General features: G+C 41.8%; 1 protein-coding gene across 12 annotated transcripts in view; it reads left to right on the forward strand.

Annotated features, from left to right (window-relative positions):
• The window catches only part of LOC119656207 (kazrin), a 414592-nt gene that overhangs the window by 200140 nt on the left and 195155 nt on the right, over nt 1-19297 (forward strand). For all 12 annotated transcript variants that reach the window (XM_038062602.1, XM_038062657.1, XM_038062661.1 and 9 more), the window contains one exon: nt 10827-10861. The gene's annotated coding sequence lies outside the window, so the exon portion shown is untranslated. The remainder of the gene's footprint in view (nt 1-10826; nt 10862-19297) is intronic.

The raw sequence follows: 19297 nt of genomic DNA on the forward strand, positions 1-19297 counted from the left end.
AGCAAACCACCCGGCTTTCTACGCAAACCCTGACTATTATAGATTGCTTATTGGTTACTGTGGATATAGTGTTAACTGAATTGCCAAGCGAGTTTACTGACTAAAACGGTGTTCACGTTTGTCAGGACTCTAAGTCTCTCCCTGAAAGCATCGATGGCACTAACATTCGCGAGTACCACGTCTATCTCCACGAATGAAATTCAAACAGACTGAAAAGCCAACGTCATGTGGTGTGGCCTCACAACTCGACCTAAAAAGCTTCGGTAACTCGGCCACTGGCAATTACTCTTAAAAATATAAAACTGTCAACATTAATTTCCCGCCTGAAATGCTAAGGAGAACGATAAAATATTGTTTCGTGCCTTGGTGCACAAATATCTCCATAACACCCCGCAGAAATCATTTTTGGCTGTTTCGGAAGAAGTGAATCGTTAGAATTTTGTGTCACTATTATTGAAATTCAAATCAAGTCACAAGAGAAGATGCACCTCCGAATATTCAACGCGCCCAAGGTTTGAATACATCAAATCCTTTTTTGCGGCCTGTGAACCTTTGCCGTTCAAGTGAAAATGTCAGAATTTGCTATATAGCTTGTTACCATTACTGCGGAAACGTAAAGTAACTTGACGGATTATCCATTCACGCATCAATTTCCCACTTTCTTATTAAACACTGATTGATTACTTTATTTGTAACAAGTAAAAAACACTAAACCGGGCGCCTTCAGGAAGATAAGATTCAAATTATTCGCTCGATGACGTCAATGCGTTTTCTTTTTCGCCGTGTTAAATTCAATTTTTAAACCCTTGCAATTAACAAATCACCCCTCCAAATGGTTTTTGTTAACGGATGTGGTAATTTGGCAGGTGAAACTACTATTTCGGGTTGAAAAAAAACATAGTCATTTTCTATCGCAAGGAGTCTATTATGACTAATTCGATGTTTTCCTCGCGAATGATTTGTGAGAGTAGGTCCTGTGCCGGCTGGTAATGGTTGAAGTTAGTTTATATCAACTGATGGATTCTGTTGACGTTACACTGTATTTCAGCGGCTCCCCTCCAAATAAATACCTTCGCTAACTTTGGTGGTGATCATGGGGCACTGCAACGTTGGGGCTCTATTACACGGGTGTTCACTACTCGTCGCAAAAAAAATTAGGGATAATGTTTCAAATTCTTTTGATGGGACACTATCGATTATATAACGCGTTTATATCCCGATTTCCCAAACTAGGTCATGTTCCGTAACAGAATGTAGTCAAGCATAGTGTAAAATAATCGAGTTGCCCTTCCAACCAGGCAACAAATTTCCCAAGAAGTTTCACCTCAGCTCCGTGTGGACTCTTTAATAACCCGGACTGACCAAAGGAGCAACTCCAAACTTCACCGGTTAGTTACCCCCTTGAGCACAGTAATCAAGAAAAGATAAGTAACTGGGGATGTCTAAGTCACATTTGCAGAATATACGGAGATTTCTCCAGACGCCAAGTCAAAGATCCTAAAACTAAAGTTTATTTCGGCAACTAATAACATCGTCATTGCTCTTAACAGAAGTTTGAGTGATCGTATGGTTAGCAAGATCACAGCGATAAAGTTAATCAATATCTTCGAGCGAATAACAGAGGTATGTGCAAAAGGACCTTACTGTTCTGGGTGTTTCGACTCAACAAAAGCTCAAAAAGTTGAGAAAAGAGATTGGCCGCGTCACGCAAGCACGTCATACAAATCACTAAGAGTGCACAGATGTGTTGCAAACATCATTGGAAAGTACCATTTCTCCAATAATATATCAATCAGTGATACCTTCGAGGTTCCGGAGCAGGAATTGACGGTATGTTCCAATCGCATCCAGTCGTTCCAGTCACATCAGCTTTCAGTGAAGGACAGACAACACCTTGTTTTTAAACCCTTGTTTTTAAACCGGATCGGAAAAGTAACCTTGATCTGGATAAATGTTTAAAGGCTATCCAGCCGTTGCGATTTAGAAGCAGCATGGTTCCGAAAAGTTATGGGTTCATGCAAGGCCAACCCCGAAAGGACCATGCCTTTAGAATTGACGTTGAAGCGGCCCTTGGAAAGGCATTTAACTGGAAGGCGCCAGGAGTTGATAAGATTCACAATTTCTGGCTAAAGCGGTTCAAGAGCACTCGAAAGGTATTGGCAAATCATTTTGAAATTAACTCCACAATTTCTCACCCAGGGGATAACTTTTCTCATCCCCAAGGAAGAGGAAGGCTCTTGCCCCTCAAAATGTGGACCAAGTACTTGTCTTCCTACCATTACAAGGTTTTCGCTTCAATACTTTGCGCGAGCATCTCCGAAAAACTTGATGTTTACAAATTAGTAGCTGAGGAGCAAAAAAGAAGCGGAAAAGGTAGTCAAAAACAACTTATAATCGATGCAGTAGCTGTATAGCCGGCTGTTGCCCAAAAATGAAATATCTCAACAGCCTACATCGATAATAAAGCTGCCTTTGATTCCATATCACATTAGTGATATGGCATGAATAGCATAATCAATAGACACTTTTAAAGCAAAACAAGAATGATGCTGAACATGACCAGGTTTCATCATGCACCAGGGTAGGGAAATATGAAAGTATCATACTTACATCGGAGTACCTCTGGGGGACCAAATATCCCAGCTATATGCTCATATGATTATTCTAACTCGCCGTACAAGCCAACCCTTATTGACGGTGTCTACGGTAAACAACCTTACCCACACCCCTACTTAGCACCAGGCAGGTAACCCAGGCCTAGACAACCGCTACTTATATAATTATGAAAATAGCCATGTAACTAAGACTGGACGCTAGTATAATGACTAAGTGTAGGATTGAGGTTAGTAGCGGAACTGCTCTCAAACGAACTAGAAAATTGCATGCAATACAACATCTACCAATTTATATCTGGGATTCCATGTGTGCCCTTCGGTTATCCGCTATTCCGTGTTGTTCGCCATATCAGCGTCATAGCGGAAAAATATAGTCTGCCCATAATTTGAGGACGTCAGTGATGATGTGCACGGACTATACTATTCTCCTTCTCATTTTTATCAGCAACTCATACGCTCCCACTTGGTACATTATGTACTATTTTTGTTTTTATGTTCAATGCATTTTTGCAGATTTTGAGTGTCTTTGTTGAAAGCGTATTATATTGTGTTATTATTAACAATTATGATGATACAAAATGAAAACTGAAAGGGGATTGTTTTTTCTATTTAAGAGAAGCTTATATACATATGGTTGCTATTTACCCCTTGGTGGGGTATGTGGTTAACGCACACTAACGTGCAATCGTTCACTGTTACCTGAAATGTTTTGCAATTCCCCGCGCAATTTCCTTGTGTGCTTGTACTTTTTCTCTACTGTTCTGCTCCAAGTGCCTTTGAGGCGACCATAATGTCTGACCTAATCACTGACACTTCTGCTCTTCCTGCCAGGCCTGTGTGGTGACCAAATTCTTCGTTTGTAATACTATCATTCTAGCGTACCCCGACAATACGATGCAATCAGTTATTGACGAAGGCTTGGAGCTTTTGACCAACAATGCTACTCCCATATAAAAACATAGGAAAACAACTTGCACAGAACAGTCCCAACTTGATCTTGGCGAAGATGATAAGATAACTGCATTTCCATATATTATACGGCGCTGTTAATGCGGTGGAGAACATTCAGTTCGGTGCCATTATCAGCAAAAGCCTCACCTTATGGATATTCAAATTCATAGATGCTTTCGATGTTCTATCCATCAATGCAGATAGGGAGTGCATGCAAGTGTTTGAGGGAAAATGTTATCGTCCATTGAACTCCTCCACATCCTCTAAGCAAAGCAGCATGAAGGACCTCACCGAAAACACAAAAAGAAATAATATCGGTGATAAGATGCAATTCCGGCCGGACCCTGCTATGGACCTCAAAATCCTCTTGAGATTTTATTTCGGTGTAACACGTGCATTTTGCGCATCATATGTCGTTCTGATAATAGCCATTATTTTCTTCAGGATGCCCCTCATTCGTAGAGCACTGCAGATATACTGTCTATCCGTACTATCGAAATCTTTCTCAAAATCGAAAGCAAGTGAAGCCAAGATCTAAACTTCACGCACTTTTCCAAAATGATCCGTAGGGTGTTGATGTGGCCAATGCAGGAGGATCCGGTGCGGCAACTAGCTTGTTCTCTGCTGATCAAGTTTTCGAGATGTTCTTTAATGCATCTCGTGATTATCTTAGCTATTATCTTCGCGGCGGCATGTAGATACTCCTTCAATCGTCACACTCATAACAGGTACCTTTGTTCGGACTCTTAGCGGTCATTCCCTTGAGTCAACCATTAACGTCCTTCACAGAACCATCAAAAGATTTACGATTACCTGCAAGCCCTTCCATGATGTGGAATACACTTCTGAAATCATAGCGTTCTGCGGCAGCTTCCGTTCCACTGATCAGCGCAATAATGACTTCCCTTTTTTTCATGGTGCCCCGGAGTTGGAACGTGTCACGCCCACTATCGCTAGCAGTAGCCAGTCGGGTCTTCAATGCCTTTCGTTCCACACTTCCATGATTGCAGATTTTACGACACTTGCGTAGCACCCGAGATTTTTGATAACTACCCAATACTCATCGATATTCTCCGGCAGGTTACTCAGTGTATTTACGGCCCATCAGCTAGATAACTCTCCCTCTGTTGACAACAGCTGGTTCACACAAGCCGCCGTTATTAAACTTAGGAGGTCGAAGCTCCCTAACTCCGCCAGAAGTGGTGGACGCCATCAAATGGTGATCCATTTCGCGGCCGATATCAGCCCCTCTCTTGTTACGCACAGGTAGGAGACAATTCCTTGATTTACTGCTGATCGCAAAGTGGTTGATCTGATTGCTCCTTCGGTGTTTGTGAGTTGAAAGCCAACTGACTTGATGGCATGTTCTGCGTTCGGACAATGTGCCACCAATGACGAGGCGGTGCAGACTGCAGAAATTCACAAACCTCCCACTATTATCGTTACAGTCGCCAAGACCGCGTTTCCTTATCACAGGTTCGAGTAAGGTGTTGTCAGAGCTCGCCTTGGTATTCAGATTACCGATCATGATCAGAATGTTACCTTTAGAAAGCCTCCCCATAACTGCGTATAATTCCTAATAGAAGGTATCCGTGTCCACTATATCGCTTCCGTTAATGCATAACACTATACAGTTATGATGCTCCTTAACCACATTTCGATCCGGGACTCTTGATCCTGTCAGAAACCACCTTGCGAGTCAAGAAGGCGCTCTCTCAGCCATTAATAACAATCAGATACCCGTTCCGCGTCTACTACCACTTGGCTTTCGGGAGTACGAAAGCACATTGCTTTTTTCGGTGGCAAGACGGAGAGGAGTACTCTCCCATCACCTTACTTCCCTTAGGGCGTGAATGTTAATGAGGCTTTTATTTCTAAAGTTGCCTTGCGAACGCAGAGTGCATAGCCTTTCGCTTATGCTTTCAAAGCCGTTAACAGCGGGTTTCATTTTTTTTTTTTGCCTGACAAGGAAACCTACTCCGAGCGCATGGTTGGCTGACAATGCCCGGCTTATCTCGTTAGAACCGTTAGATCGTTGGAATTCCAGGTCCAGTTGATGAAAGTGATTGATGACGATCTATCGATATTGTTTTCGAGGAGTATGCGCACATTTCAGAAATCAATCATAGTCCGTTTTCGACAGCCAACTTGCAAGGAAATTCCATATTTTACAAATAAATTGCCCTTGATTGATTGATTACTATTATATGTGTGGCGATTTAGAGAGATGTCATAAATTGTCATTACCTACTACTAGTCCAACTTAACTATAGAAAGTTCTGATAGTGATAACAAGAATCAAAAATTCTTTCTTGAATAGCAATAAATATCGAAAAAAACAGACAATGCAACATATAATCAAATAATATCTAAGGAATTTCCTTTGAGAACGTTAGAAATACGATTAAAATTGAACAAAAACCAACTGTGAAACAGGAAAAGTTAAGCGAAATTATCTAAGTAGCTTTAATTGGCTATAGGAAACTCCGTCTAAATTCGCATAATCCGCGCTTATGGAGAAATTCAGTGAAGCGAAAGGAAAACTTGAATATCATACACCAGCAGGCGATGAATTTTCTCTGCAAATTCGTTTCTCTAATATGTTTTTCACAGAATACCATTAAAAATATTTTACATTTTCCCTGAACTCAAGCCAATTACAAGCACCTGCTCGCGTGACAGGTTACCTCATTGGTTGAATAATAGCAAGGGTAAGTACACGTACACGGAAGAACGCCCGAGTATCCTGGGAGATGTATTCTGTTTTATGATGATTCAATTAGATCTTGTTTGAATGCTTCCAAGTTCGTCACCTCTGGCGTATACTTTAATGAGGGTAGAGCGAAAATGGGAAGTGTAAGAAAATGACAAACTCTGCATTGTGATTTACAAGATAACATGATAACCACTTCGCGTCTTATAAATTCAACTTGTTTCCACATTCTAAGATGGCACCATCTAATTTATAACACGGTGTTGGTTGGATGTCATTTGGTAGAACGCGTTTCATAATGGAAATTTAGATCTACGTTTTGGTTTTGATAGCAAAAATATCAAAGGTCGTAACAAAAGAATGATCAGAAATTTCATTAACGTAAAATTTACGGGGCTGCCTTCGCTTAGTGTCCAGAATGTCCTTTTCGCATTGGTAATCTGTCACCGAAAACGAGGGCCTATATTATAGGACCGTTGAGATCAAAGTAGCAACACGCTCATCAAATTAATTGAATTCACCACGAGATTCATTCTGAGAGAAATGAGTTTCCGACGAGAAAATCCATTCGATTAATCAAAATAAAGTTCAAATATTTCCCAGGACTGTGAAAAACGCAGGCGGGTATCAAACATTTCAATTTGACGAATCGTTCACAATTATCGTAAATGTTAGACTCTCATTCATAAAGCTTGAAGGAAACACTAATTAGATAAACTTCAAAACAAATTACCCCATCCCATTCAAACGAATTTTATAAATTGATGGCAAGATAGGAAATTAATTAACTCGTATTAATCATAAGCGCGCCTTTTATTATCCGCAGACTTAACCCAATTTACTCCGCTTCCAAAAAGCTATATGCGAATGCTTATTTGAAAGTACTAACGCTCTACGGGTCTACTATGCCCCACAGTATAATCGTCAGTTTCGTGTTTAGCAAGAGAGCCTTCGAATTCTCTGCCTTTCGCTCGTTCGGTCCTGGCATTAATTAGGGTCTGTACAGCAAATTCGCAAAATTAATTTAGCCGGGAAATAAATCTTCTTCAAACCGAAAATGAGGAAAGCAATTTTCCATCACGAGAGAGCAGAAAAAGATAGGGCCGAACCCACGTTAAAATTTAGTTAATTCTCTATTTATGCATGGACGTAGAAGCAGCAAACTTTGGAGAAAAAGTTTCTAAACGCTTGCTACGAGTACAATTTCCACATCACATTAGTCCTATTAAGAGGTGACACTCGGGGATGACCGGATTTGTTTAATAAAAGGATAAATATCAAATGTCCTGGCCGCAATGTATATTTAGCAAATTATTTTCGACGAGCTGGGAAAACGTTTCACACATTTATTCTGAGAGAAATATTCGCTGAGAGAGGTTTATATCGGTATAATGCATTTATTCAGAATAAAAGTGATGTGCGGTTTTCTTTTCTTGTATATTGGCTATGAACGTAACTAAAGTGAAGGTATGTGGTATATCTCCAGAGAAATCCTACAAATTTTAATAAGTTAATCCTTTGTAAGTTAGGCGTGGCGAATATATATCTGTCACTTCCCAGAACTTTATATATCTCGGGTCAGTGCTAGCAGCCAAGGGTGAACTGCATTATGAAATGGCCTGACACATTAGCGCAACCTGAATGAAGTTACATTCCATAACAGACGTTCTTTATGATATACCCATCAACGAACATCTCATATCCAGAATTTACAGGAGTGTCATCCGTCCTGGTGTTAGCCAACAATAAAAGACCACGAGCGATGCCTCGCGGAAAAGGTAATGAAGAGTTTGTATTGGATTAGCGACGTAACACGCAATGATCACATCCAAATAACCGCATGTAGCGACGCCACATAAACCGTTTTCAATTAGGTTTTGTGCTGCAGTGCAGGCAACAGTATCGAAGGCTCGCTTTCTCCAACACGAGTGATATTCTAAGTCTAAGCAATGTAAGGTAGTGAGACTCTGGCGAGTACTTCGCTCCCTCTTACCACACTTATGGCAATGTTCTTTTGTACTCTGGAAAGTTAAATATAAACAGACATGTATCCGGTGTCGGACTGCTTCTGACGGCTACCGCAAGGCACGGTTTCTTCACCTGGGAGCTGGTTTTTGGCATGGTCTTGACTGCCAGCTTCGGGTCCAAGTTAAGGAGCATCACAATTGCCCAGTGCTATCCATCAATGGAAACCAACTTCCAACATAGTGGGAAAGGATGCTTTTTATGAGCAATTACACGCAGTTAAGAGAAGGCTTCCTAAAGATGACATTTGGTCGTGATAAGTAATCTAAGCGAAGGTCGTCTCTGACAAAAACTTGCTCGGGCATGCGATAGGGAAACACAGTCTTGACGGCTCTAACGATAATAGTGGAAGATTTGTGGATTTATGCGGCTTCAACTGCCTCTTTATTGATGGCACATGGTTCAAGCACGAGTAACCAAATTGATCAATTTGTGATCAGCGGTGGGTTTAGACATTGCCTTGTGGATGTGCGTAACCAAAAAGGCACTGACATCAGCCTCGAAAAGGATCACTATCTGATGATGCATGTTGCATCCGCCACTTCTCCCCGGGTGAGACTTCATCTAGCACTCGCCTGTTTCTAATCAACTCTAACAACTTTGAAGTGCAGATTGTTGGGTCAATTGGTTCACTTCTTCTCCGTGGCCATCAGACCAGCTAAAGTGATAAAATCAAACAGCTTCTCTCCACTAGGAGTGCATTTGTTAGTGGCCCAACAAATATGCTGAGCGTTGGCATCACAATCTATCAAGAGTTCATGGCCACTTGATTCTGCATACATTACGAGCCCCTTAGTTCTTGCGTCGGCGCAGGACACAAAGAAGGGTAAGTAAGCAGAGGCAACTATGACGTCTCTCCTCTTACCATTAACCTGGTATTGTAAGTTGAAGGTCCTGAAAACAGAATCGTCTCAACATGGCTGCCTCTAATCATTTTCACATCAAAACGCAGGCTCTCGGTCGCGGGGATTTCTCATTGCAGAAGATTCTAGTCCCCTTGACTGGTCCAATATCGCAGATTTTGTTAAAAGGAAACCATGGCCTTCGAAGCAGAAATGTAGAGGGGCAGTCCTGCAAATTTACCAGCCTTGCCGCAAGTAGAAGAGTCTTCGGCATGCGACAAGTTAATTTGACTAACTCTTAAGTTTGTAGACATAAATGTAGTCTGATGTGAAAACCGCCGCTAACTGAAAAGTCTGCTGCATTCAGTGTGAATCTCACCGGGGTTACCAGCTTGTCTTCACTTTCCGCTGTAAGTTCTCTGGATATCGCAACACTTGGTGGTGTAGTAACATCCATGTCCGCATTCCCATGAAACTTCACCTTCTTTCGCAGTGCCTTCCGTTGTGGTCGGCTGGGAGCCCTCCCAGGTTCATAAAGTCCGAGCTGAATTGATGTGTTTCTACATACTGGAATTCAACCACTTGCATCCACATCACCAGCTTCCCTTTCTTCCGCTTTTCCTAGTAGAAGCAAAGGAGAAGGTGCTGACAGATAAGCCTGCAGTCGCTTCACCTTTGGAGCTGAAGACAGAAGAAAACTGCCGAGCCTTCCTCTCCCGTTTTTTTCGGAACAGTTATGCAACAGTGGCAACACCGACAAGGCCGACTGTAGTCAGGTTTCCGGTTCCTTTTATTGAGGGAGCTGCTGAACTATCCTTTCTGGCTCTCTGGCCTTAGACAATCGATGCGGGTTTTCGACTGAGGCCTCCAAAATCGTGCCTGGGATACGTGGTTTATGACTTCTTACCAAATGGAGAGTTACAATCCTTTGTTTTCATCTGCATCTATTTTTGGACACCGTTACTGTTGTAGTAAACTACCTCAGGCTCCTCCACCACGATAATGGGGTGTCCGAGGAGGCGAATAAACTTATTAATGGTATGGTAGCGGGAGAAGAGAGGGAAAACCTTTGTGTAGCTTATGCATACCTTTCTTACTCCCTTCTCTTTCAGGACTGATGTCAGCATATGAAAATTTGGCATAACAATATCCATACTCCCCGTAATTTTTAAAGGGGAGGCGACTAGCGGGATTGCAAGAAAAGGACCACTCATTCTTGCCTCCATAGCCATCCGGAGATGGGAACTAAAATTAAGCTCTACCGCTTTTGCATAAAAATAGGATGATATTCTTCTTTCTACCGAATGTCCTCCCATCCCCTCCTGTTTGGGGGGAGGGGGTATTTCTGCAAATTCAAATATCATCTATCTATCTCCACCCTCTTCTGGAATGGGAAAGAAAATTCAGCCTTTAGCCATAATTCTTCCACCGACTTGCTACTTACAAGAAAAGCGGTTTTCATGGTAAACAGGATTTCCATTCTTTCAAATCATCTTCACTAATTTTCTAGAACCCATTACCAAATTCGGTCGTGCATTTCAGTTTTGAAATTTGAACACATTTCACGTTTCACAAAGAACCATTGCACCACCACTATCTTGAAATATTAGCATATAACTGCTTTAATCAATTGTTATAACAATGATTCTAACATTTTCCTATTATTATTTTTTCTTTTAGGTTTTGCATATGGGATTGATCGTACCAGCACTCAGGTGAGAAATCAACAACAATTCTCATCCCTGTCACGGGATGTCAGTATCAAACATATTCGTGTTCATAGAAAATCATCGTACGAATATATTCGTATTTGTATTTACAAATCAAAATGTGCCCAGCACTGGCTACTGCCAACATAATCTCACCAAAAATAAGCTTTGTTCTTGTGAGGCAATACCCCACTGTTAATCTAATACTCTTCCCATCTGTTTCAAATTTATGAATGGCGGTGCATTGCTGAAAAGGAGCAGATAAATCAAAGTTCATTTCGATATTGATGAAGGATGAAGGATGAAGGAAACAACTGGTTCCCGAAATATCGGTGTTTGCAAGATTAATAATAAAGCAAGTCTTAATTATTTCAAAGTTCATTTTTCACCTTATTAAACATCGATTAATTAGAGACAACTTTGCACACTGCTTTGAGTAATGACATTACTTCTTCTGACTTTCCGGAGCACATATTCCAATTTCTTCCAAAAGTCTTAATTTCCTCTTAAGCAAATTTATGATACTTAAAAAGGGTACTTTTATTTTTTCCGTATTTGTATAATACATATTCATACATATATATATGATTGCTGTTAATCCCTATCTGTGGATTATGTTATATAGCAACAAGGTGATGTCATCTATTTATCACGAGAACTTCGTAAAATTCTCTTATACTGTTCTGGGAAAGGAAGCCTTGTGGTGGATATACTACCAGCCTTTCTGGGAAAGTGGACTCTACTGCAAACTGTGTATGAACGATAAAGGCACGTCACTTCTTTCTGAAGTGCGGCATATCAAGTGCCATTTCCGCTTTCTAATAAATTTGTCTACTGAACGTGACCGGCAGACCGATATACATTCAGACGTATGTAGTTCTCAGGTGGACATTTTATTTCGCTCGCGATGACGTGTCGTGAACAAGAGTCGACGAAAGTAGTTCCCTGTTTTCATCTGATATAACCATACAGCATTAAAGTTGTGCAGCCTCAACCTAGCATTAAATGGTTGAGTTTATTGCATTTCCACATTTGAAATAGTATAGCAGAGAATTTAATTTTCTAACAGCACCATAAGCTTAACGTCAATCTGGAAAAAGACATTTTACTTAATTTTTCGACGGCTGCGACATTTCATTTTCTCATGCAGGTAGCAAAATACGAGGGCCTATCAGACCGGACATCTTCATTCCAGTGTAATTTATCTTCGGTGCAACTCGCCTTCTACCAGTCTACAAACTGGCATGTGTATATTTGTTAATTTTTTAAAACACACTTGTCCCTTTAAGGATGCTATTATGCATGTATCTCGCCCCTCCTACATCAATTTCCTCAAAACTAATCCTTACAGTTTGTGTTAATTACTGCGATGAAGTTTTCATTTAATTTGAGTCACAATTTTTCAATGTTAGCTCGGGGAACAGAAGCTGGACGTTTCAGGTATTTTTAACGGGGTTTGAGGGAGAAGATCTGCAACTTCTCCTTTCATACAATCCTTTTCGCCTGCGGGATGAGGTCTGAAGGTAAACTCCAACATTCTGACACGGAAATAGCTCCACTTTGAGGGGCCATATCTTTTCAAGGAGATGGTTGCCGAAATTCACCGTTTGAGCGGACCTTCTCCTTCCCATTGTATACCCTCTTTAATTTCTATCCTCAACGAAGTAAGGTTGAAACTTCAAACATCCTCGCTCCCTAAACTTCTCATCCACTCCAGGAATGGGACTGAAAATTTAACGTGTACCAACATAATCATTGTGATCATCCTAAACAAACAAAGATTAGCCAGTACCACTCACTGTGCGAACATTGTATGTACGCATCTGAGATGATCACACGCAGCTCAATATTTTCGCTTTACTTCACACCGGTGCGGCAGCATAACTGCCTTTTTTCAAAACTCAATAAAAACTATTGTATGCATCGGAAAATATTTATTTATTTTTGATAATGTAGGTACATGTCTAAAGTTTTTATTTACATTGTTTTGAAGATCAAATCTGTTAGGTGACGTCCCCCATTCTCCATACATTGCGTAAACCGATTTCTGGCGTTTGTCATGACCCTTGTTAGCATAGCAGGTGTTATGTTGGCAATTTCTTCTTGGATGTTGGTCTTCAAATCTTGTAGGGTTCTTGGACGGTTCACATAAACACGGGATTTCAAAAAACCCCATAGAAAAAAATCACAAGGGAACAGATCGGGAGAGCGTGCCGGCCATTCCAAATCGCCTCTAATTGAGATAAGGCGCTCTGGAAAGTGTTCCCTCAAAACAGCCATCGATGCTCTTGAAGTGTGTGCTGTTGCACCGTCTTGTTGGAACCAAGTGTCCCCCAAATCCAAATTTTCTAGCCGTGGGAAAAAAAAATCTGTAGCATGTTTACATACCGGTCCGAATTCACTGTCACTGTAACCTCATTTTCCTCAAAAAACCAGAGACCAATAATTCCAGCTGAGGAAATTGCACACCACACTGTGACTTTGGGTGAATGCAAAGGCTTTTGATGCAATTCTCGAGGGTTGGTGTCAGCCCAGTAGCGCATGTTTTGTTTGTCAACCGACCCACACAAATGAAAATGGGCTTCATCGCTAAAAAAAAACAATAGCACCCTCGGGAACGACATCAAGAAGAAGCTCACACGGGTTCATCCGAGAATTGAACTCACGTTCTGAAAGTTCCTGCACTATCACCATCTTATAGGGATGAACATGAAGATCATCACGAAAAATTCTTCTCACAGAACGATCGGATAGTCCAAGGGCAGATTCGCGTTTGCGCGCAGAACGCCGTGGCGATCGCAACATTGGCGCTCTCACTGCTTCAATGTTCTCAGGTGATCTAACGGGCCGAGGGACTCCAGTTCTTCCTTTTGTCGCACTTACAGCTTGTCTGAATGTAGTGACCCATGTAACAATTGATTTGCGGTCTGGGACGGGAGCCAACGGGGCTAAATTAAAGCGATTCCGAAATGCACGCTGTGTTGCAATAACCGAACATCCGCTTGAAAAGTAAAGCTCAACGGCAAAGGCATGCTCCTCACTATTCCAACGCATGATGGCGACTGAACCGTGTCGGGACAAAACTTTATAGTATCCCCTCTTGAACGAGACCACTAGCGCTCCGCTATGACATCAACTAACTGAGTGGTGCGCATTTTAAGAAAGGAAGTTATGCTGCCGCACCCTGTATATTCACCGGAATTGGACACTACGCGCACACTATGTATATCTCGTTTCGCGAAACTGAAACCGATATTTGAAATAATTAGGACTGGCTTTTTTATTTACAGAGGCCAGCATCCGTATTCGTACACCGTGAGTATTGAGGGAAAAAATTAAGTAATCATGAAAAAATAAAGAATTTTAAACATTATTTTTACATTGCGTAAATTTTATTTAAATACAATATCTAAATCCAATTAAATTTACAAAATAATATTCAAATTCAATTACTCAACAACAAATGAAATCCAAAAATTAAGTATTCAGTTAAACTGTCGTATAACTAAACGACGCATTCGTATTCGTACGTTATGAATTTCGAGAAAAAACAACGAGAAAATTAAGCATTTAGTATTTAGTCGGGTAGTCTTTGTTTTTAATAACATGTTTTAATCGATTTGGCATCGACCTCACCAATTTTTCTGTAAATAGAGGGGATATTGCACTCCATTCTTTTCCGATTGCAACTTTCAAATCTGCCGCGTTTTTTATATTATATTTTTTTAACCCTCTTTTAATTTCCGACCACAAATGTTCTATCGGATTAATGTCCGGTGATTGGGGGGGTGTCTGTAATACTTTAGGGCAATTATAAAGTAACCATAAACGCGAATTGAGAGCCGTGTGTTTCGGATCGTTATCTTGATAAAAAATAAAGTTATCTTGTATTCGTAATTTTTCCGCGCTTAGGTTTAAATTACATTTTAAGATATTCACATATTGGCAGCATCAATTATTCCATCAATGAAATACAAATTGCCCGTTCCTGCTGCAGAAAAATACCCCCACACCATAACAGATCCTCCGCCATGCTTTACGGTGGGTATTAGGTTCTTCGGATGCAAGCTTGAATTCTTCTCTCGCCAAATTTTTCCAATTCCATTCGAGGTGATGATATTAAATTTACTTTCGTCTGTAAATATTACCTGTTTCCAGAAGTCGTAATCCTTGTGAATATATCTTTTCGCGAAATCTAACCGTTTAATTCTATTTACTTTATTGATATACGGTTTCTTTCTTGGTACAGAGTTAAAGAGACCATACCTTTTAAGTGTCCTTCGGACGGTATCAACAGAAACTATTTTATTAAAATGTTGGTGGAGTCTTGCGGTTATCGTTGTAGCACATTCCTTAGGATTTTTTTTTATTTGCCTTAAAATAAAACGTTCGTCTCGCGGTGTCAACTTTTTTCGTCCTAAATTTCTCGGCTTATTTCCCAGCATATTCTCCGACTTGTACTTTTGAATTATATACTGAATCGTTGATTTAGCTCGACCAACGATATTACTAAGACATAAATGAATTTAGGTGTGCATTTTCAGTTATAACTGTCGCGAAGAACAATTTTTATTTTATAGTGTCTCAAAAGAAATATTTCATACGAATACGATTGCTGCCGACTGTATATGCCCCCTAAATCTAGTGGTTACCAACCTTCCGTCCGTCCGATATACACCTTCGAACAATCTGAGCAAGTGATTTTATAAATACCGCCCATCTCATTTACCTCCTTTTCTCTAACAAGCTGAGATTTTAGTTAGTAGATACGACTTGATTCTACTAGTTGTATGTCGAACCTTTTCAATGTGCATTGCATATGCTTTGACAGATTTGAAGTTGACGCTTGATCTTTTTAATGTGGTAGAAGTCGATTGTTGGCGGTACAGTGTAGTGTGGTAGGTTACTGCGTGTCTCCAGATCATCGCATCTATGGTGGTACTGTTGTACCCGTTCTTCCTTGCAGTGTCCATAATTTATTGTTTTTCCACTTCGAAGTCTTCCTCTGTGACTGGGATTGTCAGAAGGCGGTGGATCATCGTGCCATAGGCTGCTATTTAATGCTGATAACTATGGAACGAAGTGGCTGGGATTGTCCGCTGGGTGCTGTGCTTTCTGCTTTCTGCTAGGCTGCCATTTAATGCTGATAACTATGGAACGAAGTGGCTGGGATTGTCCGCTGGGTGCTGGTGGGTTTCCTGTAAATAGAAAAGGAAAGTTGTCTGTTGCGACTTTTGATTAATATATCTAAGAAAAGCAATTGGTTTTTAACTTCAATCTGACTCAATCAATTCTCCACGTACCTCAACCATATATTTGACAGGGATCCATACTGCTCCATTTTCTCCTCCAGGGATGCCTTAAAGATTTCGTTTAGGGGTGGGGAGAGAGGGTTTCCGCTACATCTGAGGTTGTCTTGAAATATTTTCCCCTGAATGTGAAATAATTTTCATTTATGCAGAGGGAAACCAACCTCGCATATTGTTTTGTGTTTCTCCTCCATTCTAAGGTCGACCCAAATGGTAGTAGCCACTCTTCAAATTTCAATAATGTCTCTTTTACGGGCGTGTTGGGAAATAAGACTTTGACATCAAATGACAAAAGGCGACCATTTTCCGCTAAAGCCCCCCTACATTCAATCTTTCAATCAACGAACCCCCCTTCGAACCCCCCTCAATCTCATACTACTCTTCAAACCCTAAATTGAATAATGGCAGATATAAATTAGGATTTATGGAACCGCAGACATTTGGTTTAGCTGTTTAGGGTTGTAACTGTCGAGTTGTCCCTATATTCTTTTGCAATCAATTCGATCCATCCTTTACGGTAATAGTGAACTTACAACCTTTCGTTCCTTCTTGTTAGGTAGATAGATATCAGTGGCCGCTCTGAGGAGCCCAATTAGCGTTGTGGTTTGCCATTTTGATGCCACAAACTGTCAGACCATGGCTACTGTTATACTGAGGAAAACTACGTCTTGGATATACGGTGTGTATTCGAGAAAATCCCCGCGCCGACTCCATAGGCCATCTTTGATCCATTGGTAAAGAATACTGAGTCATAACCCTGCAACACGCCACTGGTCTTCCACTTTGCCCTGGTTGGAAAGTCCACAGTAAATTTTCTCATGAATTTCAGCTTGCGTGTGGCATAATCCGTGGGGAATGCCCAGATTTCCCGATGTACTTCGTCTAGGATGTTACTGTGGCCGTAGGACGTCGCTGCCCAGCATCCGGACTCACGTAATCTGACGGCGCTGCACGTTGCAACGTATTTAATATGGAGGTATAGGGGGAGGAGATGCAGGAGTACATTAAGAGCAACTGCCAGGCAGGACTGCAGAGCCTCAATAGTACCTGCACACGCGGTTCTTTGAATCCTATTAAGCTTCATCCTATTGTATTTGTATATTTGCACAAAGCCTGCCACCATACAATAGAGATGATTAGACGTGATTAGACGCACCACAGCGGTGTACATCCATAGAACCAACTTTGGCCGGAAACCCCATTTCTTTGCAAAGGTTCTCTTCCAGGCATAGAAGGCTATACACGCCTTCTTAACGAGTTACTTTACATTGGAGGAAAGAACCAATCTGTGTTCATTCAGCCGTAATAGGTGGAATTCAGGTATCCTTGGCTTGATGGTGAATAGCATCAGTTCCGTTTTGGTTGGGTTTATACTGAATCCGCATTTTGCGGCTCACAGGCATACCTTTCGCAATGCTCCTTCTATGATGACGCTCATAATAGACGGAAACATCCCTGACGCTAATATCACCAAGTCGTCGGCATACGCTACCACCTTCACCCCGCTGCTGTCCAATGTTCGTGCAATTTTGTTCATTACTATTAACTGGAGCACCGCAGAAATTGCGCCACCCTGGGGCGTGCTTCTATTCACAGCTCTGGTCAAGTGGTTGCCTCCCGGATCCAACTGGATTATCCTGGTACTTAGCATGGATATAATCCAATGGGTAAGATACGCCTCCAATCCAATACTGGTCAAGGATTCCTCGATGGCGTTGGTACTAACGTTGGTGAAAGCTCCTTCTATATCCAAGAAGGCAGCTAGGGTATACTACTTGTACTGTAGCGACCGCTCAACCGTGCAAATTACCTCGTTGAGGGCAGTTTCTGTGGATTTTCTTTTGAGATAGGCATGCTGGGACTTAGAGAAAGGCGTTTCCTCCATAATTGTCCTTAAGTGGATGTCCAGCACGCGCTCTAGGGTCTTCAACACGAAAAAGGTCATTCGTGACTTATGATCGCGCCTGCCCGCTTTCGGTATGAAAACCACTCGCGCGTCTCCAGCACTGTGGTGCGTATCCTAAAGAGATGCAGCTCAACAAGCCACGGCACAACCCTTTCCTGCTGGTTCTGCAGCATGACTGGCATTATACCATTTGGGCCTGGTGATGTATATGCGGAGAAGCTGTTTATAGCCCAACCGACCTTATCCGGAGAGTTCGTTCTTAATTGCTTGAAAGAACTTTCTTCAGTCGATCCTCCTCTGGTCCGAAAAGTATCCCACTGTGATCCGAGAAGGATCTCTGGTCAGACACTCTCCAGTCCCCTAAAAATCCCATTGTCGGTTATTAGGGTGATATCAAGGACCTTCTTCCAACTGTCTTTCCATTCCCGTCCGAACTGGGGAAATGGAAGCTTGGTGTACTGCCCCTGTTTCACACCGATAGGTTTGAATAATAAAATCAAAGATTGACTCACCTCTCTCGTTGATTTCCGAGCTGCCCCAAAGCCTTGCATTGGCATCGCAGCCTATCAACAAGTTGGCCTCCTTTGTTGCTATGGTATTCTTCAAATATTGTAGTTTTTCTGGCGGAGCTGATCGATCGTGAGCCATGTAAGCCGAGGAAATATACCCGTTCTCTGCCCTCGCCTGCTCCAGCTTGTGATCTTGCTCGACCTCGTCTTGAGATCGGTTGCATTTCAGAGCGATGGGCTTCGCCTTCTGCTCGTCTGCCAGGCATTTGCTATTGTATTCCTTAACAATCGCCTCGTATTTAGCGAGGTCTTTTTCATCCCGCTCGTCGACAGTACCGACCTCGTTATTCTTAGCAATCTTGCCCCTCTGGTACTGGCTCTTGAGCGGGACACCGGTGGACCTTTGGTTCTTAATCGGTTCCCGGCGACAGACGTTCTTGTTGGTTTTCAATTTTGAGGGATCCCCCGACGTCGAGGGCTTCGGGTTAAGAGTACTATGCCTGGTACCCGCTACATCCAGTTTGACGACACTGGGTTCCAGGCTGGAAACCACTAGTGCTTCTGCCACCTCGCTCCGGGAGGTCCCTGCGGTTGGTTTCAGCACAGCTGCTACGGTTGGCACCGAGTGTACTGCTCTCGACGGCTACTGTCTCCTGGCTGGATGCCAGTAGCTCGTCCTCCGATGATGCGCCGGGCATCATCCCCTCTTCTTCTATAG

This window comes from Hermetia illucens, chromosome 1 (genome assembly GCF_905115235.1).
Source record: "Hermetia illucens chromosome 1, iHerIll2.2.curated.20191125, whole genome shotgun sequence".
Classification (NCBI taxonomy): domain Eukaryota; kingdom Metazoa; phylum Arthropoda; class Insecta; order Diptera; family Stratiomyidae; genus Hermetia; species Hermetia illucens.